Source organism: Octopus sinensis, linkage group LG15 (genome assembly GCF_006345805.1).
Source record: "Octopus sinensis linkage group LG15, ASM634580v1, whole genome shotgun sequence".
Lineage (NCBI taxonomy): Eukaryota > Metazoa > Mollusca > Cephalopoda > Octopoda > Octopodidae > Octopus > Octopus sinensis.
In genome coordinates this window covers 54,558,168-54,576,387 of record NC_043011.1, presented here as the reverse complement: position 1 = coordinate 54,576,387, position 18,220 = coordinate 54,558,168, and the positions used below count along the sequence as shown (strand labels likewise).

Here is an 18,220-nt window from a genome sequence, read left to right as displayed (position 1 = left end):
ATACATTTTGGGTGTGTTTATAAATATATGTACTGCGTGTTATGTAATAGTGCAGTGGTAAAATTTTTGCCATAGTAAATGTCTTGTTTATGTATGGAGTAGTTTTTCTGAAGTCACTATGCCGGTCGCTCTCATTTCTCTCAAACATACTCTCACAGATACACACACACACACACACATATATATATATATATATAATATATATATATATATATATATATACACGTATTTGTGTGTGTGTGTCAGTGGATGCACGTATTTGTCAATGTGTGTGTTTGTGTGTCTCTCTCTGTGAATACCTGCTTCGGTACGGTCTACAAGTGTGTGTGTGTGTTTGCATTGTATAAACATAAGTACATGTATGTATGCAAATATATTCGTATGTAGATGTGAATTTAAGTGCGTATATATAAATCCGAATAACAAATGCGTGTGTGGCGTGCATATTCATGATGCACATATGTATGTATCATGCATATACACACATGTATGAACGTGAGCACGCAGTCATGCATGTGCGTGCGCACTTAGGCTCCCCCCCCCTTTTCTTTTATTTAGTGATTATGTATTTCGAGGAAGGGTGTCGCCCCTAAACATTGCATGTCCTCACTCAGCCAGACAGAAATAAATTCGAAATGGCCGGGTGACTGACGTATCGAAACTATCAACTCCCAAGATTGTAGTTTCAAACCTGTAGCCAGCGCACTCCTGTGTTTCTGGGTAGGGCCTTTTCTATCTTGGTTCACGGAGATGTTTGGGTAAACTCTGTAATTTTACCGATGTTTGGACGGACAGCAGTGAAGTCTTGCAGTTGACAAGCGTCATATCCACGAGGAGCTTTTCTCCTCTTCTCATCCTCGCCGTGAATCTAGAGGCAGCCATATATATATATTCAAGTATACATCTAATAAGCGTGCACTTAACATATATATACAAATATAAAAACACATATTTATGTGTGTATGCAATGTGTACATGTATAAATTGTGAATTTATTCGAGTATATATTACATTCGTTTGTTTGTCCAACATATCTGTCTTTCCATGGGTTCAACAAGGATTCGTTGAGGTATTATTTAACGACCGAATGCTCTTCCTGTCGCCAAACCCTGTTTTCTCAAGCAAGGACTGGTTATTCCACAGGTCTTCGAAAGCGCAGAGCGATTGGACGTAATGTTTGCAAGGAGTGTAAACATGATTGCCTTTTCGCTCGAGCGAAGCCATGGAATACCTCTACACACCTATATACCTACGCTTCGGGTTTCATACATTTTCCATCTCTCAAATTCATTTCCGAGACATTGTGAGTGAAAAGAAGACTCCTACCCAAGGTGCCACTGTACCTGATATATCCTAATTATGTTATTTTAAACCTGGTTAATCCTATCATTTTGTTATTGTGTTTGTTGATGTACCTCCACCCACCTTACAGTCTTTGTACCTTCCTCTTCAGATTATTACAATCTATTTTCTCCTCCTCCCCTTCAGGTTATTACAATATTTATTCCTCCTCCCCCCTTCAGTTTATTTCAGCCCGTGCTCCCACCCATTAAAATAGTTATTACAACTTTTACACACACATCTCCTTTCTCAGATTTTGTCTCACTGGATAACGTGTTTTATTAAAGTTTCTCTCCTCAGCTGCTGCTGGAATAATCAATGTCTATCCTTGCCCATCTTGCTAATGTGATCATTACTATTTCTGCATCATTCATCAATGTGATCCTTATCAATATTGCTTCACACATTTACTGTGTCCTTAACTATTGTTCCTCCATTAACCAACATGACCCTTATCATTGTTGCTCTGTCCGCCAACGTAATCCTTACCATTGTTGCTCCACCCATCAACGTAATCCTTACCAGTGTTGCTCCACCCATTAACGTAACCCTTACCATTGTTCCTCCTTCACCAACGTGATCCTTACCGTTGTTACTTCACCCATCAACGTAATCCTTACCATTGTTGCTCCATCCACTCACGCGATCCTTATCATTGTTGCTCTATCGACACGTTCCTTACTTTTGTTGCTTTACTCACTGACGATATCCTTGCCATCTTTGCTTTGCCCAGCCAATGTAATCCTTACTCCTGCTGCACCTCCTATGTTTTTATTACAATAATCGTTCCTTTATCCAAACAATGAGATCATTCCCGCCGGTACATAATTTAGCCATTCCGTTTACCAACGATGTATTTGATATTTCGTTTATTTTTGCCCTTCGTTTCTTCTGTACGCCACACCGTCACTCAATGAATACAATAACCCATCCATCCACTCCACCCTTCGATCCCTCTTCTTTTCCCCACTGCTGTTATTAATTACTGCTGATATTTGTCTATCTGCAGGTCTTTAGACTGTCTGTCTGTCTCTGCAGGTCTACAGACTGTCTGTCTGTCTGTCTGATTGGAAACTGCTTGTAGACTTCTATCGTTGCATGTCTAAACACTGTGTTTGGCTGTTTCTGCATGGCTGTAGTTTGTTTATAGCCTATCTGCCTTTCTGTCGATATGTCTATCTGTCTTTGTCTGTCTATATGACTGTAGACTGTCCGTATCATCTCTGCATGTCCATAGACCGTCTGCTTTCATTCATGGAACTGTCAATCTTTAATCATTGATATTTGTCGAACTCTCTCTCTCCCTCTCTTAAGCCCTGCTGTAATGATACTTCCAGCCGCTTCTGGTGGAATTTTACGTAGCAACAACGGGAAACTAAATGTAATTTTAATGTTAAATATATTTGATATAACGACCATCAAAGATTTAAGACGAAATAATTATGTGGTCTACAAGAAATAATTTTAACTTAATAACCAATATCATTTTAATTATTTCAGCAAGTACAAGGGACAAATCCAGACACGTTCCGATCTTATTAGACCTCCTCAGCAAAACAGGACTTTACATACCTAAATAAAGATGAGCGAATCCTGAAGTTGCTGTATGATACTGTACATGATATATGTGAAATATGAATATTTTTAATGAAACTAAATCATTGAGGTTAATTATTTCTTGTGGAGGCACATGGCATAGTGGTTAGGGTGTCTGACTCGTGATCACAAGATTGTGGTTTTGATTCCTGGACTGAGCAATGCAAGTACAAAAGACAAATTTAGACACATGTTCCAATCTTATTAGACCTCCTCAGCAAAGCAGGGCTTTACATACCAAAATAAAGATGAGAGAATCATGAAGTTGCTGTATAATGCTGTACATGATAAATGTGAAACATTAATATTTTTAATGAAACTAAATCATTGAAATAATACTAGTCTATGTTTTTGTGATGAGGAATTATGTACATTATTTACAATGCATGGAAAGGTGTTCTTACCTTGTTTGTTATTATCACAACTTCTGTTCACTCTTGACATCCATGTCAAGAGTGAACAGAAGTTGTGATAACAGCAGACAAGGTGAGGACATCTGTCTGTTCAAGGTGAGGACATCTGTCTGTTCAAGGTGAGGGCACCTGTCTGTTCAAAGTGAGGGCACCTGTCTGTTCAAGGTGAAGACACCATCTGTCAGTGAGGACACCTGTCTGTTGGTGAGGACTCCTGACCATTCAAGGTGAGGGCACCTGCCTTTCCAAGGTGAGGGCACCTGCCTTTCCAAGGTGAGAGCACCCGCCTTTCCAAGGTGAGGGCACCCGCCTTTCCAAGGTGAGGGCACCCGCCTTTCCAAGGTGAGGGCACCTGCCTGTCCAAGATGAGGACACCTATCTGCCTAAGGGGAGGACGCCTGTCTGTCCAAAGTGAGGACACCTGTCTGTCCAAGGTGAGGACACCTGTGTGTCCAAGGTGAGGACACCTATCCATTCAAGGTGAGGACACCTGTCCGTCCATTGTCGTCATCATCATCATCATCATCATCGTTTAACATCTGTGTTCCATGCTAGCATGGGTTGGACGATTTGACTGAGGACTGGTGAACCAGATGGCTGCACCAGACTCCAATCTGATCTGGCAATCATTGAGGTTAATTACTATTTCTTGTGGAGGTGCATGGCTTTGTGGTGAAGCTGTCTGTCTCATGATCATGCGATTGTGGTTTCGATTCCTGTACTAGATGGTCAGGTCCAGTAATTTCGCTGTCATCAATTCACTGCAGGGAAAGTTCACCATTTTTTTCTTTTTTTTTTCAATAAAATAGTTTTTTAACTATTAATGGTGAGCTACTATGGATATATTTTCTCAGGAAACTTTCCTCATGGTGAACTCTCTTCACAGTGAATCGATGGCAGTGAACTTTTGCTGCAGTGAATTGGTGTTGAACTGTTGTGGAAGGATTCCGACCATCCCCATGTGACTAAAAGCGGATTGACACATTACAATGAAATAAAGAACTGTGAGCAATTGAGGGGTTAGCAGTTCACTATGAGCTGTTCATTGAGAGCATTGAGTCTCATGTAACAGTAATCATATTGTGTCGTGAGAATACTTTCTTTCTTCCTGCTTTGTTAGATTATTTATCCAACACCAGGATATAAAATGAACTGACCTGTAATCCTGGGTGGTGTGATGGTTCTTGAGCAAACTGCTTCATTTCACATGCTTTCAGTCCACTCAGCTGGCGAAAATGAGTAATCTTGCAATGGACTAGTGACCCATCCAGGAGGAATGTATACGCCAGAGACACCTGGAGACTAGCCCTATGCTTCTTACAGAGTAATGTAGACTAAACAACTACTTCTTTATGTTTACAAACTTAACCCTTTAGTGTTTGCATTATTCTGCCAAAATTAATCCTTTTTTATCCACATTGCCTTGAACTAATCAGGCATTATCTTGGTGCTATGAGATTTTGATGAGGTAGCAGTTAATTTTTAAAACGATATTGTAGGGTTGGTGTGAGAGACCAGATCTGACCAGTTTGAACATAAAACAGGCAGAATACTTTTGGCCAGATATGGCCAGTTTAAATGCTAAAGGGTTAAATATGTTAGTACTAACTTAATTATCCGTTTTCATGCAAATAGCATCCCTGAGTAATTAATCTCAGTGAATTGTATTGGAAATCTTGTAATAAAAAAAAAGGGTGAAGTTCCTTCCCAAGTCATGTAGACTCATAAGGGCTGGTTTCCCAATTTCCATGGCACGTATATTCCCCACCTGGCCGGAACACCGATCCATCACAGGATTACTTTTTTTTTTGCCAGCTGAATGGAATGGAACAACGTAATATGAAGTACATTATTTACATTATTTGCATTTGATGGATATTTGTCCTCATCTCGTTTGTTGTTAACACTAAGCCATATGCCTGTGGGCATATGGCGCAGTGGTTAAGAGCACGGGCTACTAACCCCAAGATTCTGAGTTCAATTCCAAGCAGTGACCTGAACAATAATAATAATAATTATTATTATAACATTGAAAAATACCTTAGGAATGAGAACCCAGGTTTGAAATTTCCCCAAGACACCTGATGAAGGCTGGAGGGTATATCAGCCGAAACGCTGTATTAACAACAAAGATGAGGAGAAATATCTGTCAAATGTAAATAATGTAAATAATGTACATAATTCCTCATCTCAGAACTGTAAAATGAAGTGTTTTGCTCAAGAACACTGCATGTTGCCTGGTTCAAGAATTGAAACCACAATGTTACAATCATGAGTCCAGTACCCTAACCACTAAGCCATGCGCCTCCATGGAAATCTTGTAAAACACAGGAGGTATTAAAGGTATGTAATTGAGTGGTTAGGGTGTTGCACCTTTGGCCTCAAGATCGTGGTTTCAGTTCCCAGACTGGGTGGTGCATTGTGTTCATGGGAAAAACACTTCATTTGAAGTTGGTCCAGTCCACTTAGCTGTAAATGAGTCCCCCTATGAGTTGTTATGACTTAAGAATGTAACTTCACCTTTCCTTTTTTTGCTCTAAGAAACCATCATCACACCTGTAAATAGGTACAGTCTTAAGTCCTACAAACTCTAGGACTGCTTACTCAGTTTCCAAGGTTACTCAGTTTCCATGGTTACTCAGTTTCCATGGTGTGTAAATGACTGAGATCACAACATTTCCCCCCAAAATGACACCCCAGTCCCTGACACTGGGGTCGATGTAATCGACTTAATCGCTTTGTCTGTCCTTGTTTGTCCCCTCTGTGTTTAGCCCCTTGTGGGCAATAAAGAAATAAGAAATATGGTAACACGTCAGAGAGGTGAAACAAAGTTGATTCTATTGTGACTGGTATGTTGAGGGTTTCAATTCTGCCCAGTAAGATAGCTAACCCTGTGCAGGTATGGGAATGTTAGCGGAGAGAGAGAGAGAGAGAGAGAGAGAAAATGAGTGGTCTTATCTAGAGATGATTTAATACTATGACCCTGCAACTGGCTTTTTTTGATAAGTTGAAGTGAATAGATAAGGAGTTGCAAGTTCAAACCTGCTCTATGTGTTTGAGAGTAGAGCTCTTTATTCCACATCAGCCCTCTTCACCAAACAGAGACGGACTGGTTCTAAATATCTGGGAATCTTTCCTGAGATTTATCTTTTAACCGCTTAATGCCATGGAATTCGGCACTAAATGTTGGTCCTTAAAATTCTCCGATGTATACTCTGCCATCTCGTATGTCTTTAGTTCAAATCCACTGCAAGTACTGGGTGTATGAACTGGATATATACATACTTAAGGCTACTTCAGTGCACCTACTTGTCACTGATAGATATCATCGTCTGACAGTATCAGGCACCAACTGATCTAATATGTTAGGTAACAGATTATATGTAAGTATTAAGTACTAGATAATCTTATCTAACTACAATAAGTACCAAATAATCTAACAGTGTTGGGTATGAGATCATCTGAAAGTTTTGAATCACAGATCATCTATACCTTTGTATCATGAAGCCAGACCATACCATGTACCATGAAGCCAGACAGGTTGTCTATACCATGTACCATGAAGCCAGACTGCATTTCACCTAAGTTAACTCTGCTTCAGCTCAATTGCATTATGACTCTTCCTGTAATCTAATCTTCAAAACCTTATCCAACAATTTCCTCCCTATAAAGCATCACCTACTCCTAAATTGTCAGGTATGACACCTTATGTAACGTGATTTACTATCTGGGTGATTATCATGTAACTTACCTCCCCAAATATCTTAATCATCTCAGCAACTATTTCTGAAGGGCCATCAGCTTTCCCGACATTGAAGTCCTTAATCACTTCATCTACCAAACTGCTGTCAACTTAGATTGCTGTCCATCTGTAAGGTCAACATGAGTTAGACTCTCTCTATTCTGGGTGTTCTCCATGTTTAACAGTTTCTCATAGCCATCTCTAACGTCCGGGTTCTCAATGTTCTTTTTGCATGTCCACTGAATCTTCTCATTTTTTCTTGCAGTAGATGTTTACACAAACCATTCCGCCTCAGTCCCACTTCTGTTTATCATAATCCTACAGGCCATTCAAAAGGAGTCTCAAACAGGTTGTCCATGGTATCTTCAGTATGCTTGGCTGAATTTTTAGGGGAACTAGAAGGGAAATTTCAGGCATGGAAACTGAAACTACAATCAAGAAACTCCAAAGTAAACATAGCAAAGTCTAAGGTTTTAGTACGAAAGAAGATAGGACCTCTACAAGGTCTAGTCCTTGTTGTAGTGTAGTGTCTTGATGACCTTGAGAGCTATGCCAGTGATATGTAAGCTCTCTTGTTAGGGTTCCTATGATGGACAGGTTGCAGGACAAAGGCCAGACTAATATGGATTTTGTCTTCCCAGGGGTAAAAATAGGTTTGCAGAGGACCAACATCCCTACCTAGAAAAAAGCAGAGTTATAGAAGCCTTGATGACAATTCAAAACCAACACGACCTGGAAAAGAAAAGGCTACCCAGGGTCAAGAATAGTGGAAGAAATTCATTGATGGCCTATGCTTCTTAGCGAGCAAAGGGCTTAAGTAAGTAAAAAGGACTAAGCCCTTGTATCGTCAGAGAAATGGTCTTGTTCAAGATGCAGAAAAGGAGAAGTTATAAACTGTATGTGCTGTATTCATTGTATGCTATGGATGCAAAAAGTATTGTAAATCACAGGTAGATTAACAGAGGACATAAGTATTGTAATGATAGATGAACTGGAGCAACAAGTACCATGAGCACACAGGAGATAGATTCTCTTAACCCTTTCGTTACTGTATTTATTTTGAAATGCTCTGAGTTTCTTTCAGTTACTTTAAATATAACAAAGAATTTCGTAAAATAACTTAGTTATCATTCAGCTAGTATTAGGAACATAAATTGTGACTAAGGTTTGGTGGGAAATTTTAATTCAAAACTTATGAAAACAAGACATTTGTACCACTGAGCCAGAGCCGGTTTCAGCCGGGTTGGTAAAGAAAGGGTTAAATATCCAGGTGGCTCATTGGGGTAGTTGACAGTTTTTGTTACCTAGGAGATGTAATTAGCAAGGAAAGTGGTTACTCTGAAAGTATATTAGCAAGGGTAAAAAGGGGCTGGAGAAAGATCAAAAAGCTACTGTCATGGTTGGCATGGTTGGCATCAAAGGACTTTTTCTTCAGAGTGAAGGTTAGTTTTACAACAGTTGTGTTAGAAGTGCAATGTTGCATAACACATGAACCTCGAAAGAGACATGGGCCTTGAATGCAGAGGAGTTGAGAAGACTGGAAAGGAATGAAGTGAGAATGCTCTATTGGCTATGCAATGTAAATGTGAAAGCATGATGTAGTACTGATGTGATGCAAGGAAAACTGGGCATAAGAGGAATCAGATGTAGTGTGCAAGAAATAAGACTATATTGATATGGATATATCTGATGTGGGAAGCTGTATAAAGAAATGTCAATCACTTAACCCTTTTGTTACTGTATTTCTGTTGAGATGCTCTGAGTTTCTTTCAGTTACTTTAAATATAACAAAGAATTTAGTAAAATAACTTATTTATCATTCAGCTAGTGTTAGGAACATTAATTGTGATTAAGGTTTGGTGGAAGATTTTAATTCAAAACTTACGAAAACAAGACATTTGTACTACAGAGCCAGAGCCGGTTTCAGCCGGGTTGGTAAAGAAAGGGTTAAATGTTGAATGAGTTTGTAGAAGAGGGAGAGCCAGGAAGACACGAGACAAAGTGATGAAGGCTGGTCTTGGGACTTTGAACCCCATGAAGGGGATAACAAAGGACCAGCAGGGTTAGCGATGTGCAGTCCTCAAGAAGACCCACACAAGTAAGAAAAAGAAAGTTCTGGAAGTGCTGTATGTATGTGTATATGCAAGTACAAGGCACTCGTGCTGATGACATGCAAAAGGCACCCATTAACTCCCTTGGGGCAGTTGGTGTTAGGAACGGCAAATCAGTCTGGAGCCTGGTACAGCTCTCTGGCTTATTAGCCGCAATCAAACCATCTAATCCATGCCAGCATGGAAAACAGATGTTAAGTGATGATGTTGAATATCTCTGTGCACTCAGATAAAGTCATAGATAAAAGCACGTAAAGATTGGGCTGAAAAATCCTATTCCAAATGGATCATGAATGTTAAATGATAACAATAAAGCAGAAATGGACCCTTCACCCAATTTCCTCTCTAAGATAGCCCCACCACCCACAATCACTCTAACTGCAGCTTTTCCATAATATCACTAGTCTTTCTCACTGTCTCGAACCATTACACTTGATATCTATCCTTCATCCTTACACTGTCCTCTGAAACCATGTAGTTCGTAAGCAAGCTACTTACCACACAGCCACTCCTATGCCTATACTGATAAAAAAAAAAAAATCTGTCGGTGCCAGCACCTACTCTGTAATCTTGGAAGTACAGTCACTGAGAATGCACTGGCATGCACTAAAGCTGTTGCACCTACAGAAATACCTGAACTCCTGTGGTGGTGATGATGATGATGATGATGACAATGAAAATGAGGGCAAACTGGTATGAGCATCTTTCGTGCCATATGTTCTATTGCAGCTCATGGGTGAAGCATAGACGAAGGTCGCACCTTCAGCAAGCAACATGTTGCTATACTCTCACAGTATTCCATCAGCAAGAAAACACCTCTTGATTTCTATTGAGGTTTAGTGGAAAGTGTGAGTGACAATGGCTGGGGTGGGGTGGAGTGGGGGGGAATCCTGTGTTGGCATTGACAAGAAGAATCCAAACAGTCTCTTGTGGAAGAATTTCAGATTGAGGACTTTGGACATATTCCAAAAAATCCTTGGCAGAATAATGTTACATCTGCTACATTTGCAAAAACAAAAACTCAGCCAAGACGGCAGCTGAAATACTTAAATAATATTCCACTTCTACTGTACTCGTTCAGCTGTCTGAGTGATGAAAACCATCTAGTCATCCTAAGATGACTGATGACTTGTTCAGTGACTTTGTTTAACCCTTTTGTTACCAACCCGGCTGAAACCGACTCTGGCTCTGTAGTACAAATGTCTTGTTTTCATAAGTTTTGAATTCAAATCTTCCACTAAATCTTAGTCACAATTTATGTTCCTAACACTAGCTCAATGATAACTAAGTTATTTTACTAAATTCTTTGATATATTTAAAATTAATTGGAAGAAACACAGAGCATCTCAAAATAAATACAGTAACGAAAGGGTTAAAGTGAAGAAGCGTTGTGCACTGTCAACCTCATAAAATAACAAAATAACAGGCATGGAACTGCCAACAGCTGAACCTGTCTGTGATGGATGCAAGGTATGAAACTGCCTTGCGCTCTATTTTTCAGTGTCTGTGGATTATATAGGCTTGCACCAAAGAAGCTATTTTTGAATATATGACGAATTCAGTTGTCTGCCAAGTCTACTGTAAAAAATGAACTTGCTTACATTTCTTTGTTAGGAAAGAGTCACTGTCACGAAAGAGGTTGTGTGATAAACATGTCTGAAAATTTTAAAGATGGGTATTTTTCTATTTGGTCAAGTTCTCATCAACTTCTTCAAGTGCCATACACAGTGGAAGATAGGTGATGCTTTGTATTGTGTTTGACTAAACATGGAGGAAAGTAGCAAGACCGGTGAGGTTGAGTAGGTCTGTGTAAGAGGAATGAAACTAGGAAGGAGCATGTGATGTCTTGGGTGTAGAAGAGTAACCTAGGATTTTGTGAGGGGTTCCCTTAAAATAAACCAAGGTGGTCTTCCCCACCATTAGAGAACATTTATTATTGAAATTTTATTTTTATATTTTCTTGTTTTGTTGATTTTTTTTGTTTGTAAATTGGTTGATTTCCTTCTTGTATGGTCTTGAATCTTGGAGCCTTGAGACTATTATTATCATTATTATTATTTAGTATCTTGGAACCAAGAGATTATCGTTATTATTTGGGCAGCAAGCTGGCAGAATCGTTAGCATGCTGGGCAAAATGCTTTGCAGCATTTCATCTGTCCTTAGATTCTGAGTTCAAATTCCGCCAAGGTCGACTTTGCTTTTCATCCTTTTGGGGTTGATAAAATAAGTACCAGTTGAGTACTGAGGTCGATCTAATTGACTTACTCCTTCCCCAAAATTTGAGGCCTCATGCCTATAGTAGAAAGAATTATTATTATTAAGCAGAAAGCTGGCAGAATTGTTAGCATCCCAGGCAAAATGCTTCACCACATTTTGTCCATCCTTATAGTCTGAGTTCAAATTTTGCTGAGGTCGACTTCGCCTTTCTTCCTTCTGGGGTCAATGAAATAAGTTCTGGTTATGCACTGGGGCTGATGTAATTGACCAGCCATCTTTATCCAAAATTCCAGGCCTTGTGCCTACAGCAGAAAAGATTATTATTATTATTATTATTATTATCATCATTATTATTATCATCATCATTATTATTATTATTTGGGTGATGGACTGACAAGATCAGTTGAGCATTGGACTTTGTATTATTTGTTCTAGCTCTTTATGGTCTGAGCTCAGATGATGCCAAGATCTACAACCTTCATACTTTTGGGGTCGATAAAATGAAATACCAGTTAGGTACTGGGGTTGATGTAATTATCAAAACCCCACCTCTTTCAGGGTTAGAAACAGTTAGTTGTAGTGTCATTGACTCTCATTGCGTGAAAGTGTCTTTATTTTTTTTCTTCTCTCTCAAAGACACAGCTAAAATGTCTTTGAAGCACTTGCCAAAGTGGATTTTGATTCCCCCAGGCTGACCTGCTCTGATACCTAGGGGTGGACGCCAAAGGGTCTGTTTTTATAGACTTTGTTCGCATTTAAAATATCTGACAGATATGCCCATTGTACAAAGCAAAATATTGCAACGGCAAACAGGATGAAAAAGACAGCAAGAAAAATTAAAACACAGTGAACAAAAAGAAGAAAAATAATGAATGTTTTTAATGAATAGAAGAAAAAATATTTTGAACAATCTAAAAATAATAATTTTAAAGATGGTGATAACAATCACAACAACTGCAACAATAACACACACAGAGACAAATATTTGAAATTATATTGTTATTATATTGTTAAAGCTAATTTTGTTTCCCTTCCAACATAACAGATAACAATTATGAGTTAGTGAGTTCTATTCCTGGACTGGGCTGTGGGTTGTGTTCTTGAGCAAGACACTTTATTTCACATTGTTCCAGTTCACTCAGCTGTAGAAATGAATTGCAACATCACTGGTACCAAGCTGTATCAGCCTTTGCCTTTCCCTTGGATAACATCATTGGTGTGGAGAGGAGAAGCTGGTATGCATGGGCGACTGCTGGTCTTCCATAAACAACCTTGCCCAGATTTGTGCCTCGGAGGGGAACTTTCTAGGTGCAATCTCATGGTCATTCATGACTGAAAGAGGCCTTTTTTTACATTTTTTTAACATAGGCACAGGAGTGGCTGTGTGGTAAGTAGCTTGCTTACCAACCACATGGTACTGGGTTCAGTCCCACTGCGTGGCACCTTGGGCAAGTGTCTTCTACTATAGCCTCGGGCCGACCAAAGCCTTGTGAGTGGATTTGGTAGACAGAAACTGAAAGAAGCCCGTCGTATATATGTATATGTATATATATGTGTGTGTGTGTGTGTGTGTGTATGTTTGTGTGTCTGTGTTTGTCTCCCCAGCATTGCTTGACAACCGATGATGGTGTGTTTACATCCCCGTAACTTAGCAGTTCAGCAAAAAGTACCGATAGAGTAAGTACTAGGCTTCCAAAGAATAAGTCCTGGGGTCGATTTGCTTGACTAAAGGCGGTGCTCCAGCGTGGCCGCAGTCAAATGACTGAAACAAGTAAAAGAATACAAAGAGTAAAGAGTATAACAGACTTTTTTAGATTAAACACATCAACATCATTTACCATTCACGTTCCTTGCTGGCATTGGTTGGATGGTTTGACAGGATCTGATGGGTCTGAGGACTGCATCGTACTCCAGCTTCTAAAGTCTTTACTGCTGAATGCTTTACCCAATGCCAACTGCTTTACAGCATGTCCTTCTCTTCTTCTTAATCCCTTTTGCCCCTTGTGGAGCATAGGGCCTCAACAGTTGTTTTCCCCTTTTTGCGGTCATTGGCGTGTTTCGTGGCTGCTTCCCATGTCAGGCCGGTGATGAATTGGGGATGGAGATGTGTGCAGTAGATGACCAAGATGCCTTACAGCATGTACTGGGTGCTTTTTCTGTTCCACCTTCACTGTTGAGGTCACTATACAGCTCATAAAACTAAGAAACCCAGAGTGAGCAATAGGGTTGGCTTTAAGCGAGGAGAATTAGAGGTTAAAGTATGAGAGAGGTGAGGGGGTGACAAGAGCAGGGTCTTGTAGAGGGGCTTCTCACGTTTAGAAGAGAGGGAGTGAATGGTAAGTAAGAGTTAAAGACAAATAATGGAGATGAGGTGTGCAGGTGGCTCCTCAAGGCATGAGTTTAATAGAAGTTGGTTGTTGGCTAGATATTGCCTGATCGTATGGGGAGTGAGAGATGAAAATTAGTTGGGGGAATTTTGTAAAAACCAGTGTTTTTTTACAACAGGATCTAATCCAAGATAGAGAGCAAAATAATAAATCTGTTTTAATCCTGTAGCATTTGGGCTACGCGTTTTATGTTAGGACCAGCCAGATCCAGCTTATCACACCTACCTACAATGCCATTATAAAAATATAGTCACATCATCAAAATTTCCAAGCTGTGAGAGATTGCTCGGTTAATTAAAAACAATGCGAATGAAAAAGCATTACATTTGACTGAATAATTTGAATGCTGCTAAGGCGGTGAGCTGGCAGAATCGATAGCACGCCGGACGAAATGCTTAGCGGTATTTTGTCTGCCGCTACATTCTGAGTTCAAATTCCGCCAAGGTCGACTTTGCCTTTCATCCTTTCGGGGTCAATTAAATAAGTACCAGTTATGCACTGGGGTCGATATAATCGACTTAATCTGTTTGTCTGTCCTTGTTTGTCCCCTCTGTGTTTAGCCCCTTGTGGGCAATAAAGAAATAAGAATAATTTGAATGCTAAAGGGTTATAAATGATAGGAGTGATATCAAATTGCCATCAAAGCAGCTATTCAAACAAGCACCACATAAAATTTCAGGTAAAAGTCTCTTAATGAAGATTGGGGAATAGCTGTGGCACCATCAGCTACCTTTGCAAAAACAAAGACTCAGCCAAGACAGCAGCTGAAATACTGAAATGATATTCCACCTCTGCTGTACATTTGTACTCGTTCAGCTGTCTGAATGATGAAGACCATCTAGTCATTCTAAGATGACTGATGGGGGAAGCACACCGTCGGTTACGACGATGAGGGTTCCGGTTGATCCGAATCAACGGAACAGCCTGCTTGTGAAATTAACGTGTAAGTGGCTGAGCACTCCACAGACATGTGCACCCTTAACGTAGTTCTCGGGGATATTCAGCGTGACACAGAGAGTGACAAAGCTGGCCCCTTGAAATACAGGTACAACAGAAACAGGAAGTAAGAGTGAGAGAAAGTTGTGGTGAAAGAGTACAGCAGGGATTACCACCATCCTCTGCCGGAGCCTCGTGGAGCTTTTAGGTGTTTTTGCTCAATAAACACTCACAACGCCCGGTCTGGGAATCGAAACCGCGATCCTATGACCGCGAGTCCGCTGCCCTAACCACTGGGCCATTGCGCCTCCAGATGACTGATGACTTGTTCAATGACTTTGTTTAAAGTGAAGAAGAGTGGTGCACTGTGAACCTCATTCAGTCATCTGTGACAGTCTTCTATCCAGTGGCCAGACCAGATCAAGACAATTGGGGATGGAGATGTGTGAAGCAGATGACCAAGGTGTCTTACCCGCCTCATCTTGCTCTCTGCATCTTTTGGTCTCAAGGTCTTGGACACATTTCAGGCCAGTGTCTGCAATTCTTCTTTTTACATCACACTTGTGGAGGCGCAATGGTTCAGTGGTTAGGGCAGCGGACTCGCGGTTGTAGGATTGCGGTTTCGATTCCCAGACCGAGCATTGTGAGTGTTTATTGAGTGAAAATACCTAAAGCTCCATGAGGCTCTGGCAGGGGTTGGTGGCGATCCCTGCTGTACTCTTTCACCACAACTTTCTCCCACTCTTTCTTCTGTTGGCCTGCTCGCTTAGCCAGTGGGGTGGCGTCATTTGAAGGCTAAAAACAATGCGAAGTGCATTGTGACCAGCGATGTGTAGCAACATCTGATAGCCTGGTCGGTCACATTGATCACGGTAACACCACACTTAAGCGGGCTCCACAAGACTAATTTGTGGAGGCACATGGCCTAGTGGTTAGAGCAGCGGACTCATGGTCAAGGGATTGCGGGTTCAAATTTCAGACCAGGCGATGTGTGTGTTTATGAGTGAAACACCTAAGCTCCACATGGCTCTGGCAGAAGGTAATGGCGAACTTCTGCTGACTCTTTCTCTCACTCTCTCCTCCTGCATCTTGCAGCTCACCTGCGACGGACCGGCATCCCGTCCAGGTGGGGTATCTATATGCCAAGGAAACCGGGAAACCAGCCCTTATGAGCCAGGCATGGCTCAAGAAGGAGCAAACAAGACCAATTTGGATGCTTCTGATCCAGGGTGGTGCACACAACAACCAGACAGTCACAGTCGTCTTTACCTGATTTTCTTGCTAGGTCTCCATAAAAGTACTCATTTGTCATATGTTGCTGCCATTTCACTTTGAGAACCATTCCTAGGGTTACAAAAAAAAAGCCATAACAGTGCATGGAAAACCTTTCCGCAAAGAACTTTTCCCAAATACAAAAATAACTCAACACATTTTATTGTTTCCTGCCCTACTCTCTTCCTGTCTTATCTCTCTCTTTCATTCGGTGCCATTTTGGTTTTATCGTTGTTGTTGTTGTTGTGACAGTACATACTATCTGTCAGCAGTAAACATTAATCAGTCACAATCCTACCACCCTGGGGCCCGCATTATAAATAGTAAAACTACAAACTATTCATAATCCGTTGATTTATTGATAATATAATCTACAGCTATCATGTCAGCACTGATTATTGGATTCAGTGAACTGTGTATGCGTGTGTGTGTGTGTGTGTGTGTGTGCGTGTGTGTGTTTGTGTGTGTGTTTGTGCGTGTGTGTGTTTGTGTGTGTGTGTGTGTGTTTGTGTGTGTGTGTTGTGTGTGGTGTGTGTTTGTGTGTGTGTGTGTGTGTTTGTGTGTGTGTGTGTGTTTGTGTGTGTGTGTTTGTGTGTGGTGTGTGTGTTGTGTGTGTGTGTGTGTGTGTTTGTGTGTGTGTGTGTGTGTTTGTGTGTGTGTGTTGTGTGTGTGTGTGTATGTGTGTGTGTTTATACATACACGTTTGTGTGTGCCTGTATCTGTGTATGTTTGATTACTGCTTTGTGTGTGTCTGTGCTTGTGAGTGTGTATGATGTGTGTGTGTGTCTATGTGTGTGAATGTGTACGTGTGTACACATACACATACATGTTTGTGCATGTCTACATCTGTGTATGTGTGTAAATTACATGTGTGTGTGTGTATGTGTGTGTGTGTTTGTCGGAGAGTGTATGAAGTATGAGTGCAATATGCGTATGTGTGTGTTTACACATTCGTGTTTGTGTGTGTGTATCTATATCTGTGCGTGAATGTGTGTGTGTGTCTGTGTTTGTGTGTGTGTGTGTGTGTGTGTGTGTGTGTGTGTGTGTGTGTGTGTGTGTGTGTGTGTGTGTGTGTGTGTGTGTGCATGCACTTACACGTTTCTGAATGGCTATAGCTGTACACGCGTGTATGTGATATATGTGTATGTATATGTAAATGTATACACTTTCATATTTGCATATGTCTATAAGTGAGAAAGCGATTTGTGTGTGCATGTGTGTGTGTGTATGTATATATATGTGTGTGTGTGTGTGTATCTGTGCGCATGTGTGTGTGTAAGTGTGTGGTTTGTACTGTAAAATACTTGTTGCTCGTTTATCAATATTTTACTTTCTGTTGATTCATGACTGTTTAGTTCTCCTCGGAATTTATTTACTGCTTCCATTGATCTTGGACAGTACTTAGTTTCCCATAATTTGATCTGTTCTGTAGCAGAATTGACCCGTGGCGCCACCGCATTGCGCTGATTGCCAATCTTCTGATCCTAGTTGCAGATACAATTTGGTTTTTATCATTTGTCTTTTGCTTGTTTCCGTCATTGGATCGGGGCCATGCTGGGGAACCGCCTCGAAGAGTTTAGCTGTGCAAATTAGCCCCAGTGCAGATTTTTTGCGCTTAAGCTTGGTACTTATTCTGTTGATCCCTTTTGCCAAGCTGCTAAGTTATGGATATATAAACCAACCAACGCTTGTGATCAAACAGTGGCAGGGGACAAGGACAAACATAACCACACACTCACACACGTGTATATATATATATACAATGGGCTTCTTTCAGTTTCTGTCTATCAAATCCACTCACATGGCTTTGGTTGGCCCGATGCTATAGTAGAAGACACTTGCCCAAGGTGTTATACAATGGGACTGAACCTGGAACCATGTGGTTGGGAAGCAAGCTTCTTACCACACATTATCATCATCATCATCGTTTAACGTCCGCTTTCCATGCTGGCATGGGTTGGACGATTTGACTGAGGACTGGCGAACCAGATGGCTGCACCAGGCTCCAGTCTTGATCTGGCAGAGTTTCTACAGCTGGATGCCCTTCCTAACGCCAACCACTCCAAGAGTGTAGTTGGTGCTTTTTATGTGCCACCGACATGAGGGCCAGTCAGGCAGTACTAGCAACGGCCATGCTCAAATAGTGTTTTTTATGTGCCACCTGCACAGGAGCCAGTCCATTGGCACCGGCAACAACCTCGCTCG

The 18,220-nt window shown here is 40.8% G+C and overlaps 1 protein-coding gene across 4 annotated transcripts in view; it reads left to right on the top strand.

Annotated features, from left to right (window-relative positions):
• The window catches only part of LOC115219855 (inositol polyphosphate-5-phosphatase A-like), a 269,689-nt gene that overhangs the window by 2,393 nt on the left and 249,076 nt on the right, over positions 1-18,220 (top strand). The gene's annotated exons all lie outside the window — the stretch shown is intronic.